The 11759-nt window shown below is 41.8% G+C and overlaps 1 protein-coding gene across 4 annotated transcripts in view; it reads right to left on the reverse strand.

Moving 5' to 3' along the window:
* fbxo41 (F-box protein 41) overlaps positions 1 to 9966 on the reverse strand; it is a 67793-nt gene extending 57827 nt beyond the window's left edge. The window contains exon 1 of one of the 4 annotated variants that reach the window (XM_084931490.1): positions 9776 to 9966. The gene's annotated coding sequence lies outside the window, so the exon portion shown is untranslated. The other 3 variants (XM_084931493.1, XM_084931491.1, XM_084931492.1) reach the window with 3 other exon arrangements.
* Positions 9967 to 11759: the final 1793 nt, after the last annotated feature.

Here is an 11759-nt window from a genome sequence, read left to right on the forward strand (position 1 = left end):
TTTCAATGTTCACATCCTTGCAGTTACGCAATTCAGGGCTGTGGTTGGACTGGATGTGATCCCAGTTGTCGTGGGACGAGAGGTGGGCATACTCTGGGCCCATCTTTTGAAAGGCTAACACAGAGGGATTTGTTTAAACCAACAGCCAATTGGAACCACTAATTAACTTAACACACTAGTTGCTGGACTGCGTGAGGAAGCCGGAGGGAACCCACGCAGGCTAGCTGATGGATTCAAACCCAGGATTTTCTCGCTGTGAGATGACAGTGGTACCAAATGCACAACCATACAGCCAAACAGCCAAACAGTTGCTGTGAGCACTAAGAGACATGTAAAAGTACTTCTTTGAAATGACAGATCTTTAAGGACACAACAGCTTGAAGGATTAGTCTTTGCTAATTAATATAAAACAGATGAAGTGAGCCTGAAAGGTAAAGCTAACAAAAGAAGTTGCTAAATAATGAAATATAAACTAGCAATGAATTAGCCTGCTACAAGATAACCAGGTTGACCTAAGTAGTGTTAGGTGAACTCTAACTTTTTGGAGCTACACCCAAATTTCTCTGCAGCATTTCCCCCTTGCTCAAAATGTATTTTTTGGTGGCGAGTGTAATCACTACAATTTACAGCATTTAGGGAACATTTAAAGTTCCCTAAATGCCTCACATGCAGGCAATCGGTAGCTGTCGTGTCAAATGTCTAGAACCTCAATGCTGCTGAAAAGATAAAGAGCAGACATGCATGCATTTGTTTAGAGAGATAACAAATGTTAATGCTATTTTTCAAAATCTAACAGTAATTGAACAGGAGGAGATAATTGCTGAAAATAGTCCAGATTGGCTCAACCATCTCTGCCACTGACGAGACCTGAGAAACAAAGAAACTGATTGGCATCAGCTGCTGCATTCAGGCCTCACAATAATTGCCTTATTCACATCAGCAAATTGTTTCTAAGCAGGTGTACACACTTCTCACTCTGCTCTATCCAAAGCCACAACATCCTGTTTATGTGCTATATTTTTGTTATTGTTGATCAAGCTCAGGTTTAAACACCCGTTTATGTGTTTATTACTGAGGATATTGTTCCAACTGTACAACTACTTTCTATTAATGCTCATTATGGTCCTTGTAAGTGATTTTAAGAGTCTCTGACTGAACTGTGTTTAGCGTAGCTGGAGTTTCAAACTCCTGCTTGAGGACAATGAACACTGCTGCAGCGACTGCAACAGAAAGCTCAATCTCTGCACCGTGTGCATAAATCATGAGCTGGCCCTCAGGCTGCATTAATGATATGCCTATTAAAGGTTCAGCTCTAAAGGATAAACGCCAAATGATGGTCTGAATTCATTTATAAATAATAAAAGCGACCAGTCACAAGCGAAATACCCCCTCAGTCTCGCAGTCTTAGTTTCACAGGCTGTCACTGGGGTTCTATCACGCAGTCACTTCAGATTTATTTCTGTGTGCTCGCGCTCGCCGACAAAGGTTTGTTTTGCTCGGAGGTGTGAGGAGGAGAATGACTCAAGGTGTATCACAGCCTTCATGCCAGTCCTCTGCAAAGCTTCGCTTGGAGATGCTGTAGCGCTGAGCTCAAACTGGTGCAAGCCTCTCGGAGAGGTGCGACACGATCATCCTCCTCGACCCACGCTTTAACAATGGAGCCGTTATCCCTGCTGGTATTTCTCCTTTGGAAAATGTGCTCCTCCAACTACAGTTAATACCATGATAAAAACGCAGAGCAAAATAAACAAAGTGCGACAAAATGTTTCACATCACCCCGCCCCAGTGCTCTGCGTGGCTTCCAGTTGTATCAAGAATAATTAAAGGGGACACAGATGAGGATCCTTCAGAGTTTTGACACATTACAGTACACTATAGGCTCCTTTATAAACTTAATGAGAGGTTTAGTGAAAGCTCCTAAAGCCTTTTGGGCTACATGACTACATCAAAGTATGTTAGCCCTGAGTAAGCCATGGGACTCCCCTGACAGGACAACCTCATAGCCTTGGGCCTATTACCTGACAACAAAGGACAAGCCTAATCGCTTATGTCGAAAAAGACTTGGTACACTTCAGTTATTACACAATGGGCCACTCGTCTGAAGCATTTCATCTCATGTCACAGTATTACTCAGAAACCCTTTCATTTTAAACTCTTTCTGGATATCTAGTCAAAAATACAAACAAGCAGATACACGACATTTTACATCTCCGTAGCATCAGAATCAATTAAAACAAAACAGGACAACAAATCAAACTTTTTTTCCTATTTTAGCATCTAAGACCAAGTACTAACCACTGCTGTTGTAAGGAACACGCCCAAGTTACCTATAGGTTTGTGGTTACCATTGGTGCTAAGCTACAAGCTAGCAAGGTGGATCTATTGACTGTATTTATGCCTTGTATATACTCTATATATTTGGCCACTTTAATTTTTTGTACTTTTTATATTTACTGTGCATAAAAAATAATGCTAAGATTTTACACTGATCAAAACAACTGGCTACATTTCTGGCAGGGAATACAGGATATCACCAACTACAGATTTTACAACAAAAATCCGTGGACAATATGAGACATCACAACAGAACTCAGTCCTTTCTTCTCAGCCCCTTAGATGCTAACCCCACAGGAACATCAAGGTAGAGTAGTGTTCAGGTCAGTGAACATGAGGAATCCTGCTGCTTCCAGGTAAAAGCATGTGAAGACTATCTGTCACATGTCTTTATCGGTATATTCAACTACTCCCTGAGACAAGCCCTCATCCCTCTCCGTCTGAAATCTGTAGCAATCATGATCCACCGAAAAAGCCATGACTCTCCATTCGCACTGCGCTGATCCACCTAGAATACCTAGGGAGCAATGTGAAGATGCTTTTTATTTACTGTAGCTCAGCCTTCAGCACAATCATCCCAGAGATTCTGGTCAGCAAGCTGTCCAATTTAGGTTTGACTGGATAAAGGACTTTCTCACAAATCAGCCTCAAACAGTGAAACCTGTTCCCCACTTCTCCTCCACTCACTGAGCGCTGGTTCTCCCACAGGCTGTGTGTTGAGTCTACTGCTATTTGGCCTCTACACCCAAGACTACAGTGAACCCCAGTAACACCATTATCAAATTTGCAGATGATACCACCTCATTTCAGAGTGGTATGTCAACCTAGATGTGATGCTAAAAACATCTTCATCTCTGCTGACCTATCCTGGACTGCGAACACCCCAGCAGATAACCAAAAAGGCACAGCAGCGACTTTACTTCCTGGGAGGACTCAGGAAGAACAATCTGGGCCAAAAGCTGCTTGTGACCTTTTATGGCTCCTCCATAGAGAGTGTACTGAGATATTGTATCACAGTGTGGTACAGGAACTGCAGAGAAGCAGAGAGAAGGCTTCAGAAGATCATGAACACAGCTCAGAGGTGCCTGCAGGACTTGTTTACCTCCAGCTGCCTCACAGGATCTCGCGCATTCTAGTTCTCACCTGTTTGACCTGTTGCCCTCTGCCAGGCACTAGAAGTCCCTCAAATCAAGGACAAACAGACTCAGAAACAGTTTCAAGTGCCAAAACAACACTGAACCTCAATATGCAGACTCTCAACCATCACTACCACCTCCTCTTCCTGCAAGAATTTCTTTCCCCGTGTAATATCACATCGAACAGCAAAACTTGCTCAATGAACGTATCTCAAAGACTTATAAACATTTACTCTGCAAATGACTGTTCCCCTTTGCATTGCACAGGGTGGGCCATTTATATGGATACACCGTAATAAAATGGGAATGGTTGGTGATATTAAAGTCCTGTTTATGGTACATTAGTATATGTGAGGGGGCAAACTCCTCAAGATGGGTGGTGACCATGGTGGCCATTTAGAAGTCGGCTATCTTGGATACAACTTTTGTTTTTTTCCAATAGGAAGAGGGCCATGTGACACATCAAACTTATTGGTAATGTCACAAGAAAATGTTCATACCTTTTTAATTTGTCATTTATTAAAATTATAAATATATATTTTAACTCAAAAGTACAGTTTTTAAATTTAATGTTGCTGAAACAACAAAGTAATAAAAAAAATAAATATATCTGATTGAGGAATCACTCATCTTTGGAAAAGAGAGTTTATTACAGAGAAATGTCTCTTTCCAAAATAAAAGCTATACTATACCTTCTTCTGGGCTATATTCTCAGCAGCATATTAAACATATCAGGTCCCCATAAGGAGAATCATGTGCTAACGGCTGTCTAAATGACTGGGGTAAAGTTTGTAGCATGCGTGCTTGTTGTTTTTGTCTGCTTCCACTTGTCTTTGCACTAGGATGATGTCGGAGTAAATGTGCAGTCATATTCGTTGTGTTCCCACTAGTGCCGTCAGCGTTAATCTCGTTGAAATGACGTTAACGCCACAACACGGCAAATCTCCGTTAACGAGCTACCGCGGACCGCCCTGTGCGTGGGGCTGGACGGGCTGGACGGCCAACACGTTAACGAGCTAACTGCGCTAACACACTAGTTCCCACCAATGTAATTGAGCATTGCATGGCACATCCAACATACTGGTTTACTTTTGTCCATGACGCGCTTACCTTCAGGGTCATACGTCACATGAAAACCAAAATAGTTCCAAACGCCAGATCTGAATTAAGGTGGGGGAGGTTCAATTTGCCATGTTGCAAGGAGAGCTTAACTTCTGTCTTGCTAGCTTGCCCTGCACTCAGTGAATCTGCGTTCGACTACTCCGCCTAGGCTGCACTGTCGAGGGCAGATCCACTGAGCACTCAACACAGACAGCATCGTCAGAAGAAAAGTTGATAAAATAAATTAAAAATTTTGTATTGTTCGATACATATGGTACCGAACCGAAAGCACTGTATCGAACGGTTCAATATCGATACGATATATATATATTAGGGGTGCAACGATACTCGTGTGTGTGTATATATATATATATATATATATACACACACACACACACACACACACACACACTTACATGTTCTAAACACACAGCTTTAAAAAAAGCTAAAACTAATAAAACTATACCTTCTACTGCAGTGACTGAATAGCTGCCATTGCACTGCAGCTCAGGCATGTCCCCTGGGAAAAAAAATGCTTTTAGTACCCTATTATAGATGATAGCTTCACTGTTATTTCAGTCCTCTAGAGCAGCGGTCCCCAACCTTTTTTGCGCCACGGACCGGTTTATGCCCGACAATATTTTCACGGACCGGCCTTTAAGGTGTCGCGGATAAATACAACAAAATAAAACTAGTACTGGTACCGAAAAAAAGATTTATTCATAACACACGTGAAAAGACCCAGGAAAACCGAGTTAACGATAAAAACGATAACAAAATAACGCTGAAAACCGATAAAAACCCTGAAAACCATACATTTCTCACCCGAGCCTCAACTCTCGCGGCCCGGTACCAAACGACTCACGGACCGATACCGGTCCGAGGCCCGGGGGTTGGGGACCGCTGCTCTAGAGATCTGTGCAAACTTAGAAAACTGATCAGTTTTTAAGCAATAATGCCAAAAAGGCTCTGTTAGCATCTCCTCAAATGTAAATATTTCAAAACATTCCTGATTTTCAATTACCAAAAAAACTAAAAACAAATAACCACTTAACTATAAAACGCTGTAGTTCACACAAAACCAAATAATTTTAATATGTTAATTTGTGAATAAATATTTCTGTATTTCTGATGACTGGTAAAGAAACTACGCATCAGATTGCATTAATAAAGGAAAGTCATTTATAGTAGTACTCCTGTGATGGAATAATACCACTTTGCTTGAAGTTCCTTGTGCGTTTACTACAGTGCACACAAAAAAAGTGGTAAGGAAATGTAATAAAGCTCAACAGATGTGTTCAGTATTAAGATTTTGACACATCGGTCCTTTTTAAACCTGAAGGATAGGATGTATTAATCAGAACTTTTCTTCTGGCATTTGGGCAGTTGCCCACTTTACTCTGATGAGCATCGAGCTCGGGACAGGACAAGGCTGCGACAGCCTCTCGCCGATCTGAGCTTATGGACAGACTCATCCTCTGGCTCGCCGCTGTCTGCTATTGATCCAGACAGCTGTTCACTGAAGCAATTACATTCAAGTATACATGTACATATAAGCATGCCAAGAGGATGTTGTTAGGCACACTAATGCCACAAGTCCATGCTCATTATGTGGGCAAATCTGTGCACTGTACAAATTCAATACTGACAATGTAGGCACATTTCTATTCTGCTTGTTCGTTTCCCCAGAAAATAGAGGGTTTTTACAATAATGTGGGTATGCTAATGATGGAATATACAAAAACGATTTTTTTCTGCAAATTTCTTAACAGTTAATAAGATCAATTTATACGTCATACGCTTTTTTTCAGCAATTAGTTCATTTAAACAGCTGCCTATGCAGATAACACATCTGTCACCTCCACTCAGGGATGTTACAGTATCCTGCTTTCTCTCCACTGCGCATCTTCTCCAAAGACTACAGCAAGCTTCTTACTGTATGTTTGCACATTAAGCCCCTCCATGCCTGCCTAAACAATAATGGGGACGAAGCTCCTATAGAGGACGTGAGGAGGAAATGATGCAGAAAATGGCCTCTGTGATTTGTGGCTGCATTTTGACTGTCTCTGAAGTCCTCTTATACTCATTAATCCTGGGCTTGTGGTGGCATAACATGCAAGTTGCAGGTGAAGAAGTGAGGGTTAAATATTTAAACAGTGTTCATAACATTTTTAGATGTCACTTTTTGATGTTTTAAGTTTAAAAACCTTAAAACAATAAATGAAGATAAGTAAATATGGCACAAGAATCATTTCTACATTAGGGTCAATACAGTCGTTGATAGTCACAAGCCATCAGAAATGCTTAAATGCTCTGGGACAGAGCCATGAGTCTGATATTCGATCTGTACTTGATGGCCAGACAAGTACTTTGTCCAGCAATGCAACTTCAACTCCAGTGTTTACAACACTCTCAGTGCTGTCTGTAGCACGCGTAGCAGGATATATGGTCCTGTGAAAAACTGCTTCAATAGGAATTAATCAAATGCACTTGTATGACCACCTCTATGAAAGTAGATGTTTTGGCAGTTTGCTGGTCTGGAGCATACAGGTGTGTGTGTGTGTTAACAAAAGGCCAATCTTCCCAGGAATGGACATCCCAGGAAATTCACCCAAAGGTCAGACCATGAGTGCTCAGAGAAACTGCAAGAAACCCAAGAGCTACATCTTAGACTCTAACAGGAATCAGAATGTCAAATGTTAAAGTTCATGATAGCACAATTAGAGAAAGACTGAACAAATATGGCTTGTTTGGTAGGTTACCAGGGGAAAGCCTATTCTCTCTAAGTGTCTTGCAGCACTGCTTAGGCGGTGCATTTAACAAAAACAGAGCATATCAGCACTGCTGGCACCATGTTGGACGGGTGATGATTTGGTCTTGCTTTGCAACCATAGGACCTGGGCACCTTGCAGTCATTGAGTCGACCATGAACTCCTCTGTATACCAAAGTATTCTTGAGTCAAATGTAAGGCTATCTGCCCAACAGCTAAAGTTTGGCCCAATCTGGGTCACGCAACCGGACAATGATCCCAAGCACAGCAGCACATCTACGACAGACTGGCTGAAAAAGAAAAGAATTAAAATGTTGCAATGACCCGGTTAATGTCCAGACCTCAAGACAATTGAAAAGCCCTGGCAAGATCTTAAAAGAGTCGAACTGAAGCAACACTGTAAGGAAGAGCAGGCCAAAAATCCCCCACAATGATGTGAAAGACTGATAATGTCATACAGAAAACAGTTGGCAGGCTGTACATCTGCAGAAATAAATAAAAATAACTAAATAATCTACGTTAAATTCTAGAAATAAAGTACATAACAAAACACAGCCAGGAGAACATAATGAGCTCCAGCACCAAAAAACAAAAAAGCTGATGGCTGCAACTCCAAAAAACTAGCAGACATGCCAAAATCTTACTTTGTTTATGTCTTTAGCACCAAAACACCTATTTAACTAAATTTGTTCTTTCTCATTATTAAAACATCTCAGTTTGACTAAAGCAGATGTCACCAAGACAGCCCCAGCAAACACTTGTTTATTTCCCTTACAAGAAGCTACTTCATTCAGCTTTACGTCACATTTTTCAGTTTGTTGCTCATAGTGACTCTGTCCCACCAGTGGGACCCCACCCCTCAGTTTGAGAACTGCAGGCTGAAAGGATGCAGATTAAAATCTTTGGGAAAACAGCAAAGACGGTGGCAGAAGTGTAACTTCTGTGGTAGTTGGGGGACCTTTTTAAAAACTTTGATGAAACTTGGGGCAAAGTCAATGAACATTTTTAAGCAGGTTTTACCTGGACATGTCCATTTTTAATGTCCAAATAATCAATGAGATTTAAGTTAAGATAATTTAAGTTTAGATAATCCTTCAAAAAATATTTTCCAGAGGAGTGCCTGGAGGTGTCACCATGGCAAGACCTGCATCAAAGGATCCTACCAGATAGATAGCAGTACAGACAGTAAGTATTGTGCATCTGTATAAATACTTGCCTCACATGTGATCAATCAGGAAACCATCTGTTTGCACTGACATTTGCATGACAAATGGAAACCGATGACCGGCTATGCTATAAACTGACATACTGTCTGCACACAAGCATGTTGTATATAACTGCATTGCAGATAAAGGACACAGCTCTTCCTTAAATACAATTACTCACAGGCCCTGACAGCTCTGTTTTCAAAAGAGTTCAATCTACTTCCACCCTGTACAAACTCAGCTCTAATCTTGCAGCCATCCCTCTTTTTTCAGCATGACTGCCCCAACTTTTGTCACATCAGATTTCTACAAACACAGCAGCAACATAAAGGCTAAGGCCCACTGACTCTGAGATTTCTCCAGCTCTGTAGTCATATGACAGTTTCCCAAACTCTAGCAGCATGCTGCCTTAAGAGCTGAGGGTACATCAGGGGAGTTTGAGGAGTCCTTCGGGTATATTATTATTATTAGACCATGCATATAGAGTCATGACTTCCTTTGACACTTTCCTCTTGAATCCAAGTGTGCTCAGAGGAACAGCACAAATCTGTGCAGTGAACACTGTATAGGCTATAAGGGGGGGGAAACATGCAGATTTATGCTCAAGCTGTGTGAGCACATTCAATAAGCAAACACATGCAACTTAAAACAGACAGCATCCTAATATGTCTACATACAACCTGTCCAGTTCCTACAGGCCAAGGCCGGCCAAAGTCTCAGAGCGATCCCTGAAAAGCTGCATGTAGCTGTCGCCTGACAGCCGCCAGCGACGTGACAGCAACCACTGGATCATCCGGCGCTGACGATCTTTGATCCTCACATTTTGCACCGCACATGGATCAACCACAAGCAGCCGATCAAGTGGGTGTGGACGAGCGGCACCACCAAATGTTATTTCACAGCCACGAACGCCTCTGCAAGCGCGCACACATATACACACAAGCCTAGGCCCGGAGTCCAGCTTAATTCACACCGATGCTCGTGACAGCAGCCGTGCACAACGGGGAGGGGACAACCTGGCGTGTACCCGATTTTCTCCTGTGTTTTCACGGCAGCACTGGCTCCTTGCTGGACCCGGACTCCCGACGTTGCATAAAATTCGTTGCACGGGAAGAGCGGAGCGGCAGCGGTGAAGCGACAAAGCATGCACACACACACGCTGACACAAACGTGATCGGAAGACAGAGGGACGTTGGAAAAAGCAAAAGAAACGTGCGGTCTCACTCACCTCCTAATCTTCTCCCCATTTTTCTCCCCCTCCTGCTCCAATCAAGGGACCGCTCCAGCCTTCAGTGACGTCACGCAGCCCGTCTCTGCAGCAGAGAGCAGCAGCAGGCCTGCAGAGGACGAGCAGGGAGGAGAGGAAGAGTGAGGAGGGAGGAGAGAAGGAGAAAGAGAGAGGGGGGAGAGGAGCAGATGCAAAAATGTGAATCATTAAGGGAAAAAAAGCCCTTCTGTCCTCAGGATAGGGAGAGGATATTGTACCAACTCAGGCTGTGGAGGTGGAAATTGATTATTCATCCAGCTCAGCAGCTCACCATCACAAACTGAAAAGACAGTTTTGTCCTACCAGCTGCCTGTTTGCCTATTAATTAACATCAAGTAAACATGGGTAAGGTAACATCTCTGTCATCCAGGCAGCATGTTCACGTGTCTTTGGTCAGAAGAAGACGGAAAGGGTCTTTTAATTCAACATATGCTGAGATATATTTCTCCCATACTGGTTTCTCTTCATTGGCTTCCTGTGAAATCCAGAATCAGATTTAAAATTATTCTCCTCACATATGAGGTCTTGAATAATCAGGCTCCCTCTTATGTTAAAGACCTCATAGTACCGCATCACCCCAGTGGAGCACTTCACTTACTTGTAGTTCCTAGGATACTTAAAAGTAAAATGGGAGACATTTTACAGGTTTTCAGAAACCAGCTCCCAGTTTGGATTCAGATGATAGACACCCTCTCTACTTTTAAGACTAGGCTTAAAACATTTATTTCTGATCAAGCATACTGTTAGGGCTGGATCAGGTGACCCTAAATCCTCCTTAGTCAGGCTGGAATAGGTCTAGTGTGCTAGAGGCTTCCCATGATGCATTGAGGTTCTTCACTCACCTTTTTCACTCTCTGTGTGTTTATACACCACTCAGCATTTAATAATTAGTTATTATCCATCTTTGGCTCTTTTCCACAGCATGTCTGCCTCTCTCCCTTCAACCCCAACTGTACTTGGCAGATCACCGCTCCTCTCTAAGTCTGGTTCTGTAAGAAGTTTGAAGGTAGTTTTTCCTTCCCACTGTCGCCAAGTCCTTGCTGATAGGGCTGACTAATGATAAATCTAACAGTATTTTGTTTGTTGCCAATCATTAGTCAGTCCACATAACAATTAATTATCAGCTGTTTTGATAACTGCTTCTCAATTCAGTTCAACTCAATACATTTATATAGCGCTTCTTATATCGCTCTATGAGCAAGAATTTGGCGACAGTGGGAAGGAAAAACACCCTTTTAACTGAAAAAACCTCCAGCATTTGAAGAGGCAGCCATCTGCCGTGACTGGTTGTTTTATTGTTTTGTTCTCTTTTTTTACACAACTCTGCATCACCCAGATGTCAACACAGGTCCCAAAAGTGCCAGTAAATTAATAACAGCTAATTTCTTTGAGTTTTTATAGAATAAAAGTATACCTGTTTAAGTTCACCTGCGATATAAAAAAATTGAAGATGCTTGGTTTCAAAGATAATCTATACATTTTTAGAGCAAAACACATCATTTGTAACAGTTTCAGACAAGATGTGTATCTCCACCTGATAAATGTATCAGTGGCAATGTGTTTAAAGTTAGGAATTAGGATTCATGCAAGCTAGAGATAGAATCTGTGAGAAATACAATTTATCAATTCAATTAGGATAATGTAAATTCAAATAATATGACTAATGGATAATTTTGGTACATTTTCTTTGAGAGATTTAGAGAAGGAACACAAGGATTTTGGATGGGTTACAGCCCGGTGATACTGGAATAACTGGAACAATGGTTAAAAAAGTCACACAAGTATTTCTTAGACATGCTTTATAGATGTAACGACTAAGGGCAGCTAGTTCAAAGATTTAGGGACTGTTCATGTTTAAGTGAATGCATTAAATTTACAGTGTAGTAACAGTTATTGCAGCTATGATGTGTTTGTCCTCCATTGTTGTTAATTTATGATGGGATAG

This window comes from Perissodus microlepis, chromosome 6, assembly GCF_051167445.1.
Source record: "Perissodus microlepis isolate ML-2025 ecotype Zambia chromosome 6, ASM5116744v1, whole genome shotgun sequence".
NCBI lineage: Eukaryota > Metazoa > Chordata > Actinopteri > Cichliformes > Cichlidae > Perissodus > Perissodus microlepis.